Source organism: Rana temporaria, chromosome 3, assembly GCF_905171775.1.
Source record: "Rana temporaria chromosome 3, aRanTem1.1, whole genome shotgun sequence".
NCBI lineage: Eukaryota > Metazoa > Chordata > Amphibia > Anura > Ranidae > Rana > Rana temporaria.
Genome location: NC_053491.1, coordinates 201,717,245 through 201,741,729, shown reverse-complemented (window position 1 = coordinate 201,741,729; position 24,485 = coordinate 201,717,245).

The window sequence follows — 24,485 nt, the reverse complement described above, 5'->3', positions numbered from 1 at the left end:
CTCCCATCGAGTTTCTGGCTGAATTCTGCCGAGAAACTCGGTCGTGTGTACGGGGCCTAACAGGTGCATAGGGTGGGGAATCCTCCCTGGTGCCAAGATACTGAGCAAGCTATAGGAAGTGAAAGAGGAAATAAAGGTTATATTACGAGTGCGCATGTTGGGGGAAGAAAGACATACTTATGATATAGAGGCTTTTAGAAAACATTGGCACACCTGGCCCAGTATGTCTCTTCTTTCTGCTCAAAGTATATCACTTACGAAATGACCTTATGGATACATACTTTTCTTGAAAAAAAATGCTAAACTTACATATACTGAGTACTAATGTATTCTGCTGCTGGCATTTAATGAAAACAGCATGACATGTTATATTTGGGTGGATGACAGATAACAAATACTGCCTGTAATTTTTTTTCTCATACCAGAAAACTCATACCAGAAAAAAACCCAAAATTGTGAACAGAGCTGCAAAGAAAAAAAACACCCAAGTAGGAAAGCCCTTAGGCTTATAATTTCCATGAAACCAAGTACTCATCTCTTTCCACTGTCACGTATACCAAGCATAACAGCTGTAATTAGAACAACCCAAACAGGTTATTTATTTATTGTGAAAACAATTAAACACTATAGCAAATAACTGAGTTTTGCAAAATTAGAAGTCTCTACAATATAGCTTACCAATGAGATTGTAGGCCATACATCAGGGCTCAAAATTTCAAGTCCTGAGCTACTAGCCAGGCCTCAAGAGTTACTCACCACCAGTTGCCCCACCTAATTCATACACTGCCCTGCGCCTAATTGCACCCGTAAACACGCCCTCGTAGATTATCTCATGGAATGACAACGTTTTATGCAGAATCAAGTTACAAAATTAAATATTACCAACAACAACTTTAACAAAATGGGACAGGGCACTGGGGGCAGACCAGAGGGACAGGGCACTGGGGGCAGACCAGAGGGACAGGGCACTATAACTGGGTCTCTTCCCCATTCTCTTGCTGTCTCCTCTGCAACTCCCATCCATCCCCTCTCTCTCTCCCATTCATCTCATCATCAGGAGCCTGTGTGTGTGCGGCTCCATGCTTGCATGTCCCCACTTCCCCCTTTTATTCAGGCTGGCAGAGAGGAGAGGAGCTGCAGCACAGCGGGAGGGAGTACAATCCAGCGCTGAGATCCACACAACTGCACAGCCATTGACACCATAGCACAGCGCACACTGACAGCGCACAGCACACATTGAGACCAGTCTGTTCACAGTGCTCAGGCTAAACTGTTGGACACTTACATAGAGCACAAGGAGAAGAAAACTGCACAAACTGGAAGGCTGCCACTCTCATGTCAGGGCAACTTTCAGTGAGCGCTGCAACGGAGTGGTAATTTTTGCAATCCTCCACCTCACTCATTACTTTCTGCTCTCCAGCTTCATTGGTCGGGGCCCGGGGGAGGGGGGCAGGCTCAGAGAGGTCATACTGTTGGGTCCCATGGCTTAATGAGAATTGTAAGTAGAGCACCTGTGTACTGCTCTGCCTGTGCGCGGCTCAACAGACTACTTTTCCCGAGCATGCACCTTTCCTCTTCGGCCGCCAATCTCATCGGGACTCTAAGTGTAGGCACAGATTGGAGGGAGATTGGTCATGCAGCCCTGTCATCACTCGCCCCCAGCTTAAATCCACTTGCCAAATGCTAGTAGGCGAGTGGAAATTTTGAGGGCTGCCATACATTATGCAATTTTCTTTCCCTCAATCAAAGGTTAAAGGAAAGAAAATTGCTCAATTCAACACAGTCCATGTTGATGGGGGAATCCCTCCTGTGGCGCTATTGTATTCTGATCTTGGGAGGTTTCTAAGTCGTCAGAATACAATAATAACTTCTGGCGGCAATAGCCGCCAGCAGCAATCGAAGGAAAAAAATGACGGGCTGATTGTGCTGATGATGATTGATAGATCGACTTCAGTACAACGAACCTACCCATATGTGGATCGAAAATCATCCGGTTTCTACTGAACCTGCTGAATTTTAATCTATGTATGGTCAGCTTTAGCTGCAAACTTAATGTTTTGAATGTGTATCACACAACTCCAAAGTTGAAAGCGATGATGTTTAAAGACCATGAAAATGTAACTTGTTGTGACCAGGGCAGGGCTAGGGTAAAGGTATTGAAACAGCAGCCCTAAAGTGTATGTCAAGCCAAAAAAATAATTCTAGCCTTTGATATAATGGGAAAGGGTTAGAGCGCCTATAATTTTTTAGGAGAGATTTCCCCCTACTTCCTATCCTGCTGACAACATTTTACCAGATAAGAAATTAGATGAACTAGCCAACACTGAAATAATAATGATTTTCTATCAGATTTATATTACTTTCAGTTTGCCTGTTGCAGATTTTCCTTCACTTCCAATTTGGCAAATCTTTGTCAGCAGGACAAGACATGATGGTATAACACTCTAATGGTGCCATGGATAGCCAAAAAATGAATTCTAATCCTTACCATTCTATCAAAAAAAGGAAAAAAAAATGTTTTGGCTTAATATTCACTTAAAGATACACTCAAAAGTTATGCCTCCATCGTTACAATTTTTGAGCAAAAGTGTAAGAACAACTTTTTTGGAGGTAGCATTAATCAGCTGCCAACTTAAGGGCTGTACACATGGGCCAAATATTGGGCAGCATTAGCCAGTTCAATAGAAGCCAGGCAATATTTGGCCCATATGTACTGCATGGGATCTTGTCTAGGGGTTCCCTAAAGCAGAGATATACTCACCAAAACCTCTGATCCTCCCAGTCCCAGCACAAGACTGGTCCCTTCGGCCATCAATTCAAATCAGGGGAATACATAAAGAATGTCTAATGCCGCATACACACCATCACTTTATGTGATGAAAAAAAACGACACTTTCTGTGAAGTAAAAAATGACGTTTTTGAAACTTCAATTTTCAAAGACGAAGTTGCCTACACACCATCGTTTTCTCACAATGTTCTAGCAAAGTGAGGTTACGTTCCACCACGTTTTACCATTGAAGTTTGCTTCATAAGTAGCTTCTGGGCATGCGTGGATGAAAAAACGTCTTAGAAAACGAAGTTTTTTGCTACACACGGTCAATTTCTGTGAAGTAAAAAGTGCACTTTTGAAAAACGACACATAAAATTGAAGCATGCTTCAATTTTTTTTGGTCGTTTTTTAGAAGACATAAAACGACGTTTTCCCCCACACACAGTCAATTAAAGTGACGTTTTTAACCACTTACCCCCCGGAACATATTGCTGCCTAAAGACCAGAGTACTTTTTGCGATTCGGGACTGCGTCGCTTTAACAGACAATTGCGCGGTCGTGCGACGTGGCTCCCAAACAAAATTGGCGTCCTTTTTTTCCCACAAATAGAGCTTTCTTTTGGTGGTATTTGATCACCTCTGCGTTTTTTATTTTTTGCGCTATAAACAAAAATAGAGCGACAATTTTGAAAAAAATGAATATTTTTTACTTTTTGCTGTAATAAATATCCCCCAAAAATATATAAAAAAACATTTTTTTTCCTCAGTTTAGGCCGATACGTATTCTTCTACATATTTTTCGTAAAAAAAATCGCAATAAGCGTTTATTGATTGGTTTGCGCAAAAGTTATAGCGTTTACAAAATAGGGGGTATTTTTATGGCATTTTTATTAATATTTTTTTTACTAGTAATGGCGGCGATCAGCGTTTTTTTTTTCGGTATTGCGACATTATGGCGGACACTTCGGACATTTTTGACACATTTTTGGGACCATTGGCATTTTTATAGCGATCAGTGCTATAAAAATGCATTAGATTACTATAAAAATGCCACTGGCAGTGAAGGGGTTAACACTAGGGGGCGGGGAAGGGGTTAAGTATGCCTGGGTGTGTTCTTACTGTGGGGGGGGGGGGGTGGCCTCACTAGGGGAAACACTGGTCTTCTGTTCATACATTGTATGAACAGAAAATCAGCATTTCCCCTGCTGACAGGAACGAGAGCTGTGTGTTTACACACACAGCTCCCGTTCCCCGCTCTGTACCGAGCGATCGCGTGTGCCCGGCGGCGATCGCGCCCGCCGGGCACACGCACGGGAGTCGGGGGCGAGCGGGGAGCGCGCGCGCGCGCCTCCGGCGGCGCGCACGCGCCCCCTAGTGGCGGCTATACGATAGGACGTATAGCTACGGGCTCTCGCCCAGGAGAGCCGACCTGCCGCCGTATAATGACGGTGCGCGGTCGGCTACTAGTTAAAAACGTCATTTTTTTTCATCACATAAAGTGATGGTGTGTACGCGGCATAAGACACTCTATAGAATTCCAACGTGCCCCTACCTGTTGTAAACAAGTACATGAAGTACATGAATCTGAGGTGCGCCCAATATGTGGAGGAGCGCTGGGATCAGTGTGTCCATGCAGACACTCTGTCCTCAATGCAGCCAAGCTCCTTCCCACTGTAATACAGACAGTACGTTTTTAAAGCTGGGTGAGCGGAGCTTGGTGGGGATTTACAGTCACTAGTTCTCCATCGGGTCTGCTCCTGCTATTGGCTATAGAATCTGCCCGCTGCCTGCTGTCAATTACAAGGAGAGGGCAGACCTGATGGGGAACTAGTGTCTTATCAAATTTCAAATCCATTTATGTGCAGGCTGGTTGTACAGAAGTCAATTCATTGATCAACTTTAGTTTTTTTCATACGATCACTGCCTGTAGCTATAACCGCCAGCAGTGATCATTGTATTCTGATGGCTGGGAAACCTCCCGCTATCAGAAAACAATAGCGCAGTGGGAGGGATTCCCCCATCAACACTGGCTGTGTTGATGGAGGAATCAAGCAATGTTCTTACCTTTAATCCGTACATGGAGACAGGGCTGGACTGGGACAAAAATTTGGCCCTGGACTTCATCCAGACTGGCCCACTTTAACAGGTCTCTCCCATGGCGGCCGAACAACTCCCGCACCCCCCCCCCCCCCGGCCACCCAAGCCCCCTATCCCTCTTCACTAGCCACTAGCCGTTCTACTTTATTAGAGTAGAATGGCTGGTACTGGTACTCTTAAAGGCAGTACCAGGGGGGAAGCTAGACATTATTTCACCCGGGGCAAAAAATCTGTTTGGTGCCCCCCCCCCTTATGGGACAAGATTAGGCAGAAGTGAGAAACTCCCAGGCAATAGCTGTTGAGTCAGCTGTCTGTCCCCTCCCCCATGCTCTTCTGTCATCCCCCCTGCTCCTCTCCCTGCTTCTTTGTCCCCCCCAGGTTAGCGCTGCGGGGAGGACGAGGAGGTGAGCACTGTGGGAAGGGAGAGACAGAGGGGCAGAGGGGGGCGGCGGTCCGCTGTCACTGAAGCCGGCCCACTGAGCCATCGGCCCACCGGGAAACTCCCTGTAGTCCCAATGGCCAGTTCAACCCTGCATGGAGATAGCAATTTTTGGAGCATAGCAATGCGTCATATTCATTTTTTGCCTATAACCAGACACTACCAAGTGTCTGCTAATACCTTTTATTTGACCTATGCCCCCTTCCAACTTAGTTTCACTTTGTTACTATTTTTACTATTACTATTACTACTTTTTGACATTCCTTGACTTCATAGCCAAGCCTGCAAACTACCATTCCACTGTCCATGAAGACTATCTTAGGCCTCGTACACACGACCGAACATGTCTGCTGAAACTGGTCCGCGGACCAGTTTCCGCGGACATGTCCGACCGTGTGTACGGCCTAGCGGACCGGATTCCTGGCCTAGCGGACAGGTTTCCAGCGAACAAAAGTTTCTTAGCATGCTAAGAAACTTGTCCGGTGGAAACCTGTCCGTCGGACATGTCCGATGGTTAGTACAACTCATCGGACATGTCTGCTGGCCCGAAATCTCGCGCATGCGTCGAAGTGATTCGACGCATGCGTGGAAGCATTGAACTTCCTGGTTCGCGCACGTTGCCGCGTCATCGTTGCCGCCACGTCAACGCGTTTTCTGTCCGCGGGGAATTTGGTCTGATGGTGTGTACACACATCAGACCAAAACCTCCCAGCAGACATGTCCGATGAAAACGGTCCGCGGACCGTTTTCATCGGACATGTCTGCTCGTCTGTACAAGGACTTAGTGGCCAATCACGGCACACTCCGAGGACAATGAGCTGGCAGTTGTTGGAGCATACAGTGGGGCAAAAAAGTATTTGGTCAGCCACTAATTGTGCAAGTTCTCCCACTTAAAGAGATTAGCGAGGCCTGTAATTGTCATCATGGGTATACCTCAACTATGAGAGACAAAATGTGGAAACAAATCCAGACAATCACATTGTCTGATCTAGAAAGGATTTATTTGCAAATTATGGTGGAAAATAAGTATTTGGTCACCTACAAACAAGCAAGATTTCTGGCTTTTACAGACCTGTATCTTCTTCTTTAAGAGGTTCCTCTGTCCTCCACTCATTACCTGTTTTAATGGCACCTGTTTGAACTTGTTATCAGTATAAAAGACACCTGTCCACAACCTCAAACTGTCACACTCCAAACTCCACTATGGTGAAGACCAAAGAGCTGTCGAAGGACACCAGAAACAAAATTGTAGACCTGCACCAGGCTGGGAAGACTGAATCTGCAATAGGCAAGCAGCTTGGTGTGACGAAATCAACTGTGGGAGCAATAATTAGAAAATGCAAGACATACAAGACCACTGATAATCTCCCTCAATCTGGGGCTCCACGCAAGATCTCACCCCATGGGGTCAAAATGATCATAAGAATGGTGAGCAAAAATTACAGACCTAGTGAATGACCTGCAGAGAGCTGGGACCAACGTAACAAAGGCTACCACACTACGCGGCCAGGGACTCAGATCTTGTAGTGCTAGATGTGTCCCCCTGCTTAAGCCAGTACATGTCCGGGCCTGTCTGAGGTTTGCTAGAGAGCATTTGGATGACCCAGAAGAGGATTGGGAGAATGTCATATGGTCAGATGAAACCAAAGAAGAACTGTTTGATAGAAACACAACTTGTCGTATTTGGAGGAGAGAGAATGCTGAGTTGCAATCAAAGAACACCATACCTACTGTGAAGTATGGGGGTGGCAACATCATGCTTTGGAGCTGTTTCTCTGCAAAGGGAACAGGACGACTGATCCGTGTACATGAAGGAATGAATGGGGCCATGTATCGTGAGATTTTGAGTGCAAACCTCCTCCCATCAGCAAGGGCATTGGAGATGAAACGTGGCTGGGTCTTTCAGCATGACAATGATCCCAAACACACCACCCAGGCAACGAAGGAGTGGCTTCATAAGAAGAATTTCAAGGTCCTGGAGTGGCCTTGCCAGTCTCCAGATCTCAACCCCATAGAAAACCTTTGGAGGGAGTTGAAAGTCTGTGTTGCCCAGCGACAGCCCCAAAACATCACTGCTCTAGAGGAGATCTGCATGGAGGAATGGGCCAACATACCAGCAACAGTGTGTGACAACCTTGTGAAAGCTTACAGAAATGTTTGACCTCTGTCATTGCAAACAAAGGATATATAACAAAGTATTGAGTTGAACTTTTGATATTGGCTAAATACTTATTTTCCACCATAATTTGCAAATAAATTCTTTCCAAATCAGACAATGTGATTGTTTGGATTTGTTTCCACATTTTGTCTCTCATAGTTGAGGTATACCTATGATGACAATTACAGGCCTCGCTCATCGTTTTAAGTGGGAGAACTTGCACAATTGGTGGCTGACTAAATACTTTTTTGCCCCACTGTATCTATAAAGTCAGGAAACAATTGTTCCTGGTATCAAACATACAGGGCAAAGCAAGAAGTTCACGTTAATGCTGCCAGCCCCTGTAGCAGCTTATACCCACCTTCCCTTTTCTCCATTGCACCAATGTTCAAAATATCCCTAGCATAGGATGAAAACAGCTCCAGTGACCCATCAATAACTGATTTATTACGACTGAATTTTAAATAGCTTAGATGAGACATTTGTTTGTACAGTCACTGCAGCAAATGGATATGTGGATGGATTTCCCTTTTGATTATGAAAGCAAATTCCAATGGAGAAGGGAAGCAAGATGAGCAATAATATCTATGATTGCAGACCCTTAACTTATATTTGGTTCACAATAAAAATACTAGTATACAGTTAGAACGACAAGCAAGCAAGTTATCTTGTGAATCGATGCATGAAGCCCTACGGAAGGAATCTTGAATATAAAAAGTGCTAACCTGAAATGGACAATTCCATAAGGGACCTTATTAGCTGTACTGAGATCTTCACTTATTACAGAATACTGCATCACCTAGGAGATGGACACACATACAGTATATATATATAATACAGTACTGATTTCACAATAACTAAAAAGGTTTTTATTATATTATTTATTAACATATTTTATAAGCTGCAGTATTTGAACATGCATAATTTAAACCCAGATAAAATGATATGAGGAAGCATTCAAGAACAGTCTGTGGCCATTTGAGAGTCAATTTTAATTCTTAAACTGTTCAAGGGTCCAGTAAAGAGTAAGCCATGTGACTCTTATGGCTGATGTTGGATGGGTGATCCTATTGTTATTGACAACTTGCCAGCAATAGGAATCCCTAAAAGATCACTCCTTTTCCTTTGGAGTTGCTCGCTTGCTGCCAGACCAGCAAGGCTTTGCTTCCTCACTAGCAAGTGAGATCCTGCAATGTTCCAAACCAGAGTAAGAGAAATTCCATTAGACTCCTTTCACACTGGCGCCATTCCGCATTGGCAGTAAATGGCTGCTAGTTTTAGCGGTGCTTTTCGACTGCTCCCAGGGCACTTTTAAACCCCCCGCGCTAGCGGCCGAAGAAAGGGTTAAATGTGCCTGCAAAGCGCCACTGCCGAAACGCTTTGCAGGTGCTTTGGCAGCGGTGCCCATTTATTTCAATGGGCAGGGGCGATATACATCGCTCCTAAACTGCTCCAAAGATGTTTCCTGCAGGACTTTTTCTAACGCCCTGCAAGCGCAACGCTCCGATGAAAAAGCACTTGGGCTTTCATACTAGGGCTGCAGGAGAGGCGTTTTTCAGGTGCTATTTTTTAGCTCTTTAGCGCCTGAAAAATGCCTCCAGTGTGAAAGGGGTCTTAAAGTAGACCTATAGTCATAGCATACAATTTCATGTTGTAACATTAGCATCACAATAACAATACAAAGAATAGTTATCTTTGATAATTCAATATATACATTTCCACACCTTCCTGGATTCCCTACATGCTTTGCAGCTTTTCCTCTGCTGTGCTTTATTATTATTATCATACAGGATTTATATAGTTCCAACAGTTTGCACAACAATTTACAATGTAAAAGGGAGAGAGTAGAGGTACATTACAATTCAATACAAGAGGGTTAGGAGGGCCTAGCTTGTGAGCGCTTACAATGTAATAAGGGGCAAGTGGTACAAAAAGCACAACTGAGATGAATGAGCTGATGAAAAAATTTAAAATTCAGTTTTTAGGTAGAGGTGGGATAGGCTTTCCTGAAGATTTGGGTTTTCAGGGATCGCCTAAAGGTGGACAGAGTAGGAGATATATGGACACATTGGGTTGAGGAGTTCCAGAAGATGGGGATGGCTCTGGAGAATTCTTGAAGGTGAGCTTGGGAGGAAAAAAAACAAGTGAACAAAAGACCAAAAAGTCTGGGAAGGTGCAGAGATGATGGTTTGGGTGATACACTAAAGCCTCATACATACGCTTAGTTTTCTTGAGTGTGTACGAGGCTTTCAGGTTTCTCATCAAGAAAACTGCCTAAAATCTCGACGAGAAAAATAGAGAACACGTTCTCTATTTTCTCGTTGTTTTCCTGCCGAGAAACCCGAAAGTGTGTATACTTACCTGTCGCCGTGGAAACCCGCGCATACTCAAAATGACTTTGACGCATGCGTTGTAGCTTCCTAGGCATAGGTAGGGTGTAGCAAGATGGTGGCAACGACATCGAATGTAACGAGCACGTCACCACGTTCTTACCTTCCAAAAGAACCGCGGTTCTTTTGAAAGGAGTGTCTGAACTCTCAGGCGGCAAGAGATTCTTGCCAAGAATCTCGTCAGGAAAAACAACAGGTTTTTCCTGACGAGATTCTGGCCCGTGTGTACAGGGCTTGAGACAAGATTGGTGATGTAGCTTAGGACATAGTAGTACATGGCAGTTTGTAAGTAGCTGTTGCTGTTAGTATTTCAAATTGTATTTGTTGGGCAATTGGAAGCCAATGGGGAGATTGGTAGAGAGGGGTGGTGAATACTGAGCAGTTGGTAAGGTGAGGGGGGAATAGCCTGTGTGGACGTAGGCCTTTGAGAAGGGAGTTGCAACAGTCAAGGCAAGAGAAAACAAGGGAGTTAATGAGTAGCTTGGTGGTTTCACTGGTTAAGAAGGGGTGTATTTTGGAGATAATACAGGGGTGAGTTCTGAAAGGAGACCCAGGAAAGAATCTTGGAGGCCAAAGGAATAGAGTATTTTGAGGAAGGAGCTCAAACAGTTGTAAGAAGTTAGGCTTTACATTGTTCAGGCTGGTGAGGTCCAGTAAGGGCTTTTAAGAATGGTGGAAACCAGTTAATATTTTGGAGGGGAGGAGTGGAAGATGCCAGTAGGAAGGAAAGATTGCAGATTAATGAGAGAGCAAGGAATAGCGCACAAGGTTGAACATAGCTGTTAGGATGGAACAGGGGACAGGTGGTTAGGTGGGCATCTGAGAAGAGGTTTTAAGCTCTTCTGTAGTAAAAGGGTCAAAAGAGGAACGTTTTGGATGTGGATTTAGAAAGAGTATGTCAAATAGAGGCCTCCAAGATTCTTTCCTGGTCCCCAGGGCCCCGGGTGGCAACCCCCCTTTTTTTTAAAAATTATATATTTTTTTGTCTTTATATATTTTTTTATAGGGCCCCGGATGGCAACCCCCCTTTTTTAATAAAAAAAATTATATTTTTTTTATATATATATTTTTTTGTCTTTATATATTTTTTATATATATATATATATATATATATATATATATATATATAATTAAAGGGCTCAGAGGTCCCCAGGGCCCCATGTGTGGCAAATCCCCCCCTTTTTTTTTATAAATGTTTATTTTTTTATTTTTGTTTACATATATATATATATATATATTTTTTTTTTATTAAAGGGCCCTGAGGTCCCCAGATGGCAACCCCCCTTTTTTTTCATAAATGTTTATTTTAATTTATATATATATATATATATATATATATATATATATATATAAATGTTTTATTATTAAAGGGCCCAGAGGTTTCTTTTTTTCATTTTTATTAAAGGGCCCAGAGGTCCCGGATGGCAACCCCCCTTTTTTGTAATTTCTATATATATATATATATATATATATATACACATACATACATACATACATACACACACAAACATGTATATATATTATTAAAGGGCCCAGAGGTCCCCAGATGGCAACCCCCTTTTTAAAAAAAAATATATATTTTTTATATATCTTTTTTATTTTTATTAAAGGGCCCAGAGGTCCCCAGATGGCTGCCCCCTTTTTTTTTATATATTTTTTCTTTATTTCTTCTTTTTTGTGTAAAGGGCCCCCCCGCTTCTCAAACCGCGGCAGCCCCCGCTTCTCAATTTCAGGCGGCAGCACCCCCCCCCTGGTTCTCTGCTCCAGGGGGCCCATGCCTGAAGCTGTGTAAGGGGCCCCATAATTCCTGATGGCGGCCCTGGTCACAGTCATTCGAGAGCACAGCTATGTCTCCTGTGATTTTTATTGCCAAGGCTGTAATGCTCAGGGCCTGATTCTGTGTGTAGTGAGAGGAGCAAGTGCATCCAGCAAGGATGAGAGTGAGCTGTTGTAGGAACAAGTTGCCAGGTCAGGGCAGGACCAGGGAGTTAAAGAACAGTTAAAATGGAGAAGGTTCCTACGAAAAAACATTTTCTGCTTGGAGAGATAGATGGTTGTAGACAAGGACAATGTAAAACTGAAGAAGTTGTGAACATAGTTCAACATAAAGGTTGAGGAACATAAGATGGGAGCCAGATGTATATGAGCGGACATGCATCACTGTCCCGGGACGTACCTGAAGAAAATAAATAAGTGAAGCATTGCCAGCGATGGAGTTGCCCATATGACATGGTCCTTAAGGTGGGAAGCAAGAGCTATCTAACTGCCCTCAGAGAAAATAGAGAACTGCCAGCCGCACAGGCTTTCCCAGTTAGCTCAGCTGAGTGTGTGGTTGAAGTCTATGGAAAGAGGAAAGGGTAGGGGAAGGAGAGTCATGACTTGACAACTCTGGCTTATCTGTAGGTGGGGTTGAACAATCGTGATCTGATAAGACATTGTAATCTTTCCAGTTGGTTGCGTCTGCCCCAGGACAGTAAGCCAAGGCTATGTGGAGATACTCATGAGATGGTTACTCGACTGCATAGCTAGTTGGTTCGGAAAGCACTCGGCACGTGTACCCCCTTCATGCTAAGCAAAAGCACTGGGCCTGTTGGCAAATCAAGCAGGCCTAAAGCTTACTTTGAATAAATACATAACCCCATCATATATCTTATACAAAATAAAGTAATTATTTATACCATTCATTAAAAACAGTTGTATGTACGAGTATTAGCATTAAATATACATGATTTATACAACACCTAAGACAAACTGATGTAAACCAGTAGCTACTGGATACCGATTTACTGTCATAAAAGGGTATGTAATAAAATAAGGTAAAGAAACGCCGCCTTAGGGTGATATAAGTGTTCACACAATGTTAGCAATCTCCAGCCTGAATTCTCTTTGATGCCCCATGTGTGAAAACACGTATCAGATGCTCTGTTGCTCTGCGCCTTGTATTTTTAGCCTATGAATCACACATCACGTGGAAAGCAGTCTGTGGATTCACTGTTCATCCAGCTCTGCTGCGACACTTCCTGAAACTCCAGTTTACTTCTATTAGGCTTTCACGTACATGATGAGAGCAGGCTCAGAGGACAGACAATAGAGGGCCATTCTCAACAAGTCCTCACTTCAAAGCACTCCCTCCAGCTTGCAGGACATCATACTAAGAAGAGGGAGGAGAGCAAAACCCCCCTCCCCTGTCTGGAGAGACCCCCTACCCACTAATCTCAGCTGTCTTTGTTACTGTGCCATGACTTTGTCTTGTTATGGTCTGGAGCTGCCTTCCTGTGGGGGAGGGTGAGTGAAAAAAAAAAAACCCTTACAGCTGGAGAGCATTTTTTACATGGACTAAGCCACAGCTGACATAGACAACTAAGTATTCTCAAAAGCTACCATCAAAAGTTATTGTTCACATTCAGTTTTCTTTCTCCGAATCTGTATTTTATCAAGCCTATGTAAGTGAAAACCTAGACGATTTTATTACACCTACACAGTAGGGGAAGGTTTACGACGAAAAGATGTAAAGATGAGTTTTTTTTTTAGTTTTTTCTTAGCTGCTTTAGAGCGACTGGCTTCTATATTATCTCCACTTTATATCCGTCTCTTCCAAAACGATTTCTCATAGCAATCTGGTTTATGTGTGATTAATTAATTGACCTCCAGAACTAGCTATAGACATTAGAAGGCGGTCAGATGTATCGGACTACCACCAACAACATGGATGCACAGATTACCTGACCATTATTATTATTATTATACAGGATTTATAAATATCCAACAGTTAATGCAAGGCTTAACAAAATGAAGGCAGAAAGTACAGTTACAATATAATTCAATACAGGAGGAATTAGAGGGCCCTGCTTGTTAGAGCTTACAATCTAAAAGGGAGTGTCAAGCGATACGAAATGACTTCTAACAACATATGCATCTAATATATCTACAAATGTTTGATAATCATAAATAAATGTTTGATAAATAAAATGGCTATTCCATTTAGAGCCGGTTCACACTGGGGCGACTTGCGACCCGACTTCATGTCGCCTCAAGTCGTCCCAAGTCGCGCTGTAGAGAAAAACAATGGAAGTTAATGGGAGCGGTGTTAATACACACGACTCAAGGCGATCCGACTTCAGAAAAGGTTCCTGTACTACTTCAATCCGACTTGTAGGCGATTTGTACCCATTGATTTCAATGGAAGTCACCTCAGAAGTCGGATCACTGTCTTAACTGAAGCGACTTTCCAGGAAGATAACATACATTTCTCAGGCAAACCTCTCCTGCCCCCCTCCCTCCCTCTCCCAGAGCTGATTGTTGTTTTATTGGCCACTGGAAAGTCTCCTGTCCTGGAGACGACTTCAAGTTGTGTTGTAAATCGCCCCAGATCGCCCTGTGGTTCATGTTCAAGTCGTGTCGGAGTCGCCTCTGAAAGTTGCGCTGGAAGTCGTGTCGCCCTAGTGTGAACCGACTCTTACCCTATTAATACAAAAAGGTAATAACTATGGGGGTTGAGCTGATAGAGAAATAAAAAGTTTCGTTGTGGAGGCAGGATAGGGTTCTCTAAAGAGATGGGTTTTCAGGGATCGTCTAAAAGTGGACAGAGGATGAGATAGTTAGACAGAATGAGGTGGAGAGTTCCAGCGGACAGGAGAGGCTCTGAGGAAGTCCTGGAGGTGAGTGTGGGAGGAGGTGATAAAGATGATAGCGAGGGATAGGGATAGAGATAGGGTTGCCACCTTCTCTTCAAGACAAACCCGAACCCTTTAGTGGCCTGAGACATCTTTGGGTGCCCCAAGGAGAATTGTAATGTGGTGCGCAAAGTGTGCTGCAACGAACAGTGGGTGTAACCAAATTGCTCTTGCTGACATCATCGCCCTGCCCCCCAGTGATGTCGAACCTGCCCCCAGACAGTCGCCCGCAGCTCCAGGATGGCTACAGATTTGTGTGTGACTATCTTGGTTACCTTGGGAGCCACAGCCTGGTCTGAATAATGTGTCTGGGTTTCAGTCCACCTGATTCAAAACCCGGACTGTCAAGGTGAATCCTGGACAGGTGGCAACCCTGAGCGGAGAGGACCAAGTACAAGTATGCGCTAATCCCCCTAAGCCAGTGTTTCTCAATTCCAGTCCTCAGGCCCCCCCAACAGGTCAGGTTTTCAGGATTTCCCTCAGATGAAAAGGCTGTGGTGATTACTAAGGCAGTGAAACTGATCAAATCACCTGTGAAAAATAATGGAAATCCTGAAAACCTGACCTGTTGGGGGGGCCTGAGGACTGGAATTGAGAAACACTGCCCTAAGCAAAGCTGTCCTAACACAGCTCTATGAACATATACTTTATGTTCTATTTGTCCCAATATATACGCATGTACGTCTATGGAAAGGGAAAGACAAAAGGGTAGGCAGAGACCTCCTATGTGGGTTTACCTGTAAGGCCTGTGTAACAATAGTGATTATATCCCTGGTAACACCTTGCCAGCAGAAAAATTGCCTAAATACAACTTCACTTTTCCCAATGGACGCTGCTCCTTCACAGTCAACTTGCTGCAGAAGCTCCTTTCCTAAAGACGGAGCGGTGGGAGCTGAGCAACACCTTGATTCAGCCAGTGAAGGAGTGAAACCATAGAAGAAGGGACATTGGTTCTTTGTGATTCTGTCACTGTGGAATTGTCACCAATGACAGAATTCCTACTATGACTTAGCCCTAAAGCTGGCCGTACTTGGCTCACATTTCCTCTGATTCCTGTGAATGCGCAAATTTGGGCCTGCTGACACCACCCAACTCAACAATCTTCGACTAGGAAATCAAGGGAACCAGGCCAAAAAAAAGCCAGCCGAAACAGTGAATGCAGCCAATCAGATGCAGCCACTGTTCCGGTATTTTGACAGCCGTGGTCAGAATACAATAGCTGGCCGTGGGCGATTCATCCACCACCACCCCCAAATTCATTAGATAATTTCCTGATAACCTGTGTCTAAACTGCCATATGTGTAACAATCTGACTGTACAGTAATGTGAGGCCTTACATAAACGATACAATCAGTTTGTAGCCATATTTGTAAATAAGCAGGCCCTTGGTCTTTATAGTTGGTAGATCTAATGCCTCGTATACACTGAGCGGAACGGTTCAGGTCGGGACAGTTTGGAAGGGTTAGAGTGGTCCGGCCTATTCAGGTGAGCATTTCCACTGCAAGTCGGACCGTCAGGGACCATGCGTCCGCCAATCAGTGGAATGTATTGTAGCTCCGCCCTAACGGAACCGTACCATTTTCTATGGCCCCACATCTGAAGCAGGACCCAGAATGGTGCGGTATGGTTCGGTTGTATGGGCCGCTTTCATAATGGAAACACTCAAAATAGCGTACCGTACCGAACCAACCCAAACCAGCTCGGCTCAGTGGAAACGAGGCATAAGAGAACCTACATTCAGACTGTAAGATGTACAATATACGGTTATTTCAACCTCTTGCTGCTCACGTAACGCATATGTGTGGCAGCAGGGAGGATAGGCCATAACGCCTACATGCCGCACATATGCGTCCATGGTTTCTGTGCTGAAAGCGCACTCACTGCTTACTCACAGCAGTTTCAGATCTGTCATAGGAGGCCAGTTGTGATCAGGGGCCAGCAAGATGGGCTCCCAATCATGTGACCACTGTGACAGTCAATCACACAAGTTTGGAACGTCCATCCCACTCCCCAGGGCGTAAAGACCCACTTAAAAGGGACACTGGGGCTGGGTGGGAAGGGGTTAAGAAAAAGCTTTATAATGCAATCTTTCCATGATCATTGTTAGATGACGGAAGTCCTGTTTCTTCATACTGGTATCCTGTGTCTAGGCATAGCCTAAGGGATCTTCGGCAGTTTGATACGGGTTTCACATCACACACAATCACCTCTCCCTCAGGTAAAAGGCCAGGCTGGGGAATGTTCTCACATCCATGGACACCTTTACTTCTCACTTTGAAAAATATGTTTGTCTCACAGCCAAGAATAGGGACAAAAGATCTGTTGGACGGGATTTTGATTTTAGTTGGATAATATTATTATAGCTATGCTCAGCCCTATGGAATATATTAGAGATAATTAAATATAATTGGATTGTTAGCTCTTGTGGGCAGGGTTTTGGCCCTTTTTGTATTACATTTTTCTAACCTTACTCAGCCTTACAGTATGTATTAGCGCTAATTATTATTGTTAGCTTATCTGGTTCCTACTGGATGATATGATTATACCCTTGCTTCACCCTATACATTATATAAGTGCTATTTAGATTGTTAGTACTCTAAAGCAGGTTCTGGATTCTATTGTATTATTGTACCCTTGCTCACTCCTATAGAATAGATTTGTGCTATTTATTCTACTTAGAATGTTATCTCTTATGGGCAGGGTTCTAGTAGTACCTATTGGATTAGATTGTTAGAGCCTATGCTTGACCCTGTATTATATATAAATGCATTTAATTTCAATTGTTAGCTCTCGTGGTCAGGGTTCTAGTTCTTATTGGATTACATTGCTGGAGCCTTGCTCGACCCTACATTATATTTTCATGCAATTTAAATTGAATTTGATTGTTAGCTCTTGTTGGCAGGTTTCTGGCTCCTAGTGGATTGTATTACTATACCCTTTCTCGTGCCTACAGAATAAATTAGTGCAATTCATTTCTAATTAGATTGTTAGCTCTTGTGGACAAGGTTCTGGCCCATAATGGACTACATTATTAGAATCTAGCCCATATATGATACTGTATATATCAGATTTTTGGCTCCTTTGGTCAAAGTTCTGGTCACCATTGGACTGAATTATTATATCCTTCTTCATACCTATAGAATACATTAGTGCTACTAATTTCTAATTAGATTGTTAGCTCTTGTGGGCAGGGTTCTGGCCCCTAATAGATTACATTATTAGAACCTTGCCCCTATATTATACTTTATATATTAGATTGTTGGCTCTTGTGGGCACGGTTCTGGACCCTAATGGATTACATTATTAGAACCTTGCCCCTATATCAGGGATATGCAATTAGCAGCCCTCCAGCTGCTGTAGAACTACAACTCCCATGAGGCATAGAAAGACTGGCAGCCACAAGCATGACACCCAGAGGCATGATGGGACTTGTAGTTTTGCAACAGCTGGAGGTCCTTTAATTGCTATCCCTGCCCTATATTATACTTTATATATTAGATTGTTAGCTCTTTGGATAGCGTTCTGGTCCCTATTGGATTTGTATTATTGTACCCTTCCTCGTACCCATAGAATACATTAGTGCCATTAAGTTCTAATTAGATTGTTAGCTTTTGTGGACAAGGTTTTGGTTCCTAATGGATTTACATTATTATGGCTTTGCACAGCCCTATAATATATATTAGTGCCACTGACATCTTTGAAGATTGTTAGCTCATGTGGGAAGGGTACCGGTTCCTATTTGATTACATTATTGTGGACTTGCTCAGTCCTATAGTATGTAATAATGCCATTTAAAATGTAATAAGATTGTTAGCTCTTGTGGCAGGGTTCTAGTTCCTATTTGATTACATTATTGTGGCCTTGCTCGGTCCTATAGTATGTAATGGTGTCATTTAAACGTAATAAGAGTTTTAGCTCTTGTGAGTAGGGTTCTGGTTCCTATTCCATGACAAGATTATAAGCTTGCTCCACCCTACAAAATACATGGGTACAATTAAAGTGACACCCCTGGAAAAAAAATATTCAAGTATGTATTCTTAAAGTAAAATTAAAGTAAATGTTTTTAAAACTGCTGACAGGCAGCATTTTTATAACAGGAGAGACAGAGACCCTTGTGATCTCTTCTATCATAAATGCTTCTCCCAGCCTGTGAGCAGTAAAGTACATTGAATTGCGCATTCCCAGCTCAGAATACATTTACAGCACCACTCTTTGCTGTAATGATGTGACTCCTGTGCGTATACACATGAATGACATTAAAGCGGAGCTCCACCCTAAAGTGGAACTCACGCTGATCGGAACCCTCCGGTGTCACATTTGACACCTTTCAGGGGGAGGGGGGTGCAGATACCTGTCTAAAGACAGGTATTTGCACCCACTTCCGGCCACACAGTCTCGGGCAGAACGTCACCTCCCGTCCTCCCCCCGTTGTGCTCTGGGAACACTCGGCTCCCAGAGCACAGCGGGAGCCAATCAGCAGCGCAGCGCAACTCGCGCATGCGCCGTAGGGAACCAGGTAGTGAAGCCGGAGCGCTTCACTTCCTGGTTCCCTCACTGAATGGGGGGGGAGCAGAGTGACGAGCGATCGCTCGTCCTCTGCTGCGGACGGCACTGGACTCCAGTACAGGCAAGTGTCCTAATATTAAAAGTCAGCAGCTGCAGTATTTGTAGCTGCTGGCTTTTAATATTTTTTTTTCATGGCACATCCGCTTTAATGTGGCTGAACAGAGCACATCCGGAAAGGAAGATGGGAGAAGATGGAAGTGTCTGGAACCAGCTGGAGCATGGACAGCGCAACATTGGAGGGCTTCATTGGACAGTTAAAGTGGTTGTAAACCCTCTCTGAGAACTTTCACCTACAGGTAAGCCTAGATTAAGGCTTACCTGTAGGTGCTTGCAATATCTCCTAGACATACACAGTTTAGGGGATAATTGCAATAAATAATGCACCGATGTCTACTGCGCTACAATGGCGCAGGCGCACTGAGCGTGCCTTCGCTGAATGGCATTATGCGGTAAGTGTCAGCGCATGCGCAGGAGTGACGTCATCGCTGCTTCAGCCAGTCACAGCACCGGAACAGCGATACCCGGAAGGAAGACAGTGACATCGAGGGCTTCTACTGCAGGTAAGTGTCACATAATGGACTACTATGCGATGTATAGTAGTCCATTATGCTTTACCTTTGCAGGGAACCAAAGAGGAAGTAAACCCATCAGGATTTACTTCCTCTTTAAGTCATTCTTTTTCACATTATGGCATAAACCTCCTACGGGCCCACAAAAAAATATAATGAAATTTAATTCTGCTTTAACAAAAAAAAAATACCTTCTATTTCTCTCATCCTTCTCAAAATTACCTTTTTTTTTTTTGTTTTGCTGCTGCTGTGATCAGACTTCCTGTTAGAGGGTGGCTATGTTCTATAGCACCACTGAATGTAGGAACGTAGTCACCCTCTCTTGCTCAATCTCGGGATGGACTGTGAGAAGTGGGGCGTCACAAGGAGGCAGAAAAACACAGTAAGAAATTATTTTTATAGAAAATTGATTAAAAGGCAACAAAAGCTGATCTTCATTCTAAAAAATATGATTCAAGTGGTTATACTGTGGCCACGCCTGCAGCAGTCAGACATTTACCTCGATATCGTTTTCTTCCATCGGCAATGCTCTACAGCATACAAGCGATCATATCGGCTAGATCCCGTTTACAAGGGGCGGGAGGGGTCATCCGCAGCTTTTCCAGACTCTTCCGACCCAGTGGAGAGCCTAGAATCTGATCCGGCAGTTGCGGCTTATTGCAATAGAGGTGATCATGGCCTGGAACGTCCCTGATCATCTCTATGGTCTAGGACAGGGATCTCCAAACTACGGCCCTCTAGCTGTTGAGGAACTACACGTCCCATGAGGCATTGTAAAACTCTTACATTCACAGACATGACTAGGTATGATGGGAATTGTAGTTCCTGAACAACTGGAGGGCCATAGCTTAGAGACCCCTGGTCTAGGAGATGGGAAGCGACAAGCATTTCGGAACTTTTTGTTAGGGAAAATGTAAAAAGAGACTTTTTGTTTTGGAAAGCATAAGATCAATGTTTTTTGTGACAGTTAAAAGGGTCAGTGCAAAAATAAAAATGTATTAATAAAATATATAAATAAAAATTCTAAAGTGCCCTTGTCCCCTCGTGCTCGCACACAGAGGCGAACGCATACGTAGGTCACACCCCCATATGTATGGTGTTGGTACCACAGATGTGAAGTATTGCAGCAAACGTTACAGCGAGGGCAATAATTCTAGGACTAGGCCTCCTTTATAACGGGTAACATTTTTGAAGTGTCACCTAAGGGGGTTTTCAATTGTAGTTTGTTGCCATTCCACGAGCGTGTGCAATTTTAAAGCGTGACACGTTAGGTATCTTTTTCCTCAGCGCAACATCATCTTTTATAACTAGTTTATATATTGTGTCATTTTTTTTGCATTAAAATTCATTAAAGTGTATTTTTTGCATTTAAAAAAACGCTGCGCAAATACCATATATATCACTATATATGACATAAAAAAAACTGCAACGCCTACCATTTCATTCCAGGGCCTCTGCTTAAAAAATATACATAATGTTTGAGGGTTCCAAGTATATTTCTAGCAACAAATAGTAATGTTTACATGTGGGAGAGACGTTTCAGAATAAGCCTGGTCTCCAAGTGGGTATAGATTGCATAGATTATTCTAGAAGAATAAGGATTTAGAGTCACTTTAGCTTGTTAGTTCTGTTGGGCAGGGTTCCCATTGTTCCCTTCAGTCTCCCAAGTCCTGGTATTGCTCGATGTACACTCACCTTTATTAGGTACACCTGTTCAATTGCTTGGCAACACAAATTTCTAATCAGCCAATAACATGGCAGCAACTCAATGCATTTAGACATGGTGAAAACGACTTGCTGAAGTTCAAACTGAGCATCAGAATGGAGAATAAAGGGGATTTAGGTGGCTTTGAACATGGCATGGTTGTTGGTGCCAGACGGGCTGGGCTATTTCAAAAAGTGCTGATCTACTGTGATTTTCATGCACAACCATCTCTAGGGTTTACAGAGAATGGTCAGAAAAAGAGAAAATATCAAGTGAGCAGCAGTTGTGTGGATGAAAATGCCTTGTTGACGTCAGAGGAGAATGGGCAGACTGGTTGGAGATGCCAGAAAGGCAACAGGAACTTGAATAACCACTCGTTACAATCAAGGAATACCATCTCTGAATGCACAACACATCAAACCTTGAAGCAGATGGGCTACAGCAGCAGCAGACCACACTGGGTGCCATTCCGTCAGCTAAGAACAGGAAACTGAGGCTACAATTTGCACAGGCTCACCAAAATTGGACAATAGAAGATTGGAAAAACGTTGCCTGGTCTGATGAGTCTCGATTTTGGCTGTGACATTCAGATGGTTGGGTGAGGATCTGGAGAAAACAACATGAAAGCATGGATTCATCCTATCTTGTATCAACGGTTCAGGCTGGTGGTGGGGATATTTTCTTGCCACACTTTGGGCCACTTAGTACCAACTGAGCATCATTTAAACACCACAGCCTACCTGAGTATTGTTACTGACAATGTCCATCCCTTTATCACTACAGTGTACCCATCTTCCAGAAAGCCGCACATCATATACCAAAGGGCCGCACATCATATACCCGAGGGCCAGACATTATATACCAGAGAGCCGCACATCATATACCAGAGGGCCGCACATCATATACCAGAGGGCCAGACATTATATACCAGAGAGCCGCACATCATATACCAGAGGGCCGCACATCATATACCAGAGGGCCAGACATTATATACCAGAGAGCCGCACATCATATACCAGAGGGCCGCACATCATATACCAGAGGGCCAGACATTATATACCAGAGAGCCGCACATCATATACCAGAGGGCCGCACATCATATACCAGAGGGCCGCACATCATATACCAGAGGGCCAGACATTATATACCAGAGAGCCGCACATCATATACCAGAGGGCCGCACATCATATACCAGAGGGCCAGACATTATATACCTGAGAGCCGCGCATCATATACCAGAGAGCCGCACATCATATACCAGAGGGCCGCACATCATATACCAGAGGGCCAGACATTATATACCAGAGAGCCGCACATCATATACCAGAGGGCCGCACATCATATACCAGAGGGCCAGACATTATATACCAGAGAGCCGCACATCATATACCAGAGGGCCGCACATCATATACCAGAGGGCCAGACATTATATACCAGAGAGCCGCACATCATATACCAGAGGGCCGCACATCATATACCAGAGGGCCAGACATTATATACCAGAGAGCCGCACATCATATACCAGAGGGCCGCACATCATATACCAGAGGGCCGCACATCATATACCAGAGGGCCAGACATTATATACCAGAGAGCCGCACATCATATACCAGAGGGCCGCACATCATATACCAGAGGGCCAGACATTATATACCTGAGAGCCGCGCATCATATACCAGAGAGCCGCGCATCATATACCAGAGAGCCGCACATCATATACCAGAGGGCCGCACATCATATACCAGAGGGCCAGACATTATATACCAGAGAGCCGCACATCATATACCAGAGGGCCGCACATCATATACCAGAGGGCCAGACATTATATACCAGAGAGCCGCACATCATATACCAGAGGGCCGCACATCATATACCAGAGGGCCGCACATCATATACCAGAGGACCGCACATCATATACCAGAGGGCCCCACATCATATACCAGAGAGCCGCACATCATATACCAGAGGGCCGCACATCATATACCAGAGGGCCGCACATCATATACCAGAGGGCCAGACATTATATACCAGAGAGCCGCACATCATATACCAGAGGGCCAGACATTATATACCAGAGAGCCGCACATCATATACCAGAGGGCCGCACATCATATACCAGAGGGCCGCACATCATATACCAGAGGGCCAGACATTATATACCTGAGAGCCGCGCATCATATACCAGAGGGCCGCACATCATATACCAGAGGGCCGCACATCATATACCAGAGGGCCCCACATCATATACCAGAGGGCCCCACATCATATACCAGAGGGCCCCACATCATATACCAGAGGGCCGCACATCATATACCAGAGGGCCGCACATCATATACCAGAGGGCCGCACATCATATACCAGAGGGCCGCACATCATATACCAGAGGGCCGCACATCATATACCAGAGGGCCAGACATTATATACCAGAGAGCCGCACATCATATACCAGAGGGCCGCACATCATATACCAGAGGGCCGCACATCATATACCAGAGGGCCAGACATTATATACCAGAGAGCCGCACATCATATACCAGAGGGCCAGACATTATATACCAGAGGGCCGCACATCATATACCAGAGGGCCGCACATCATATACCAGAGGGCCGCACATCATATACCAGAGGGCCAAACATCATATACCAGAGGGCCAGACATTATATACCTGAGAGCCGCACATCATATACCAGAGGGCCGCACATCATATACCAGAGGGCCAGACATTATATACCAGAGAGCCGCACATCATATACCAGAGGGCCGCACATCATATACCAGAGGGCCGCACATCATATACCAGAGGGCCAGACATTATATACCAGAGAGCCGCACATCATATACCAGAGGGCCAGACATTATATACCAGAGGGCCGCACATCATATACCAGAGGGCCGCACATCATATACCAGAGGGCCGCACATCATATACCAGAGGGCCAGACATTATATACCTGAGAGCCGCACATCATATACCAGAGGGCCGCACATCATATACCAGAGAGCCGCACATCATATACCAGAGGGCCGCACATCATATACCAGAGGGCCAGACATTATATACCAGAGAGCCGCATATCATATACCAGAGGGCCGCACATCATATACCAGAGAGCCGCA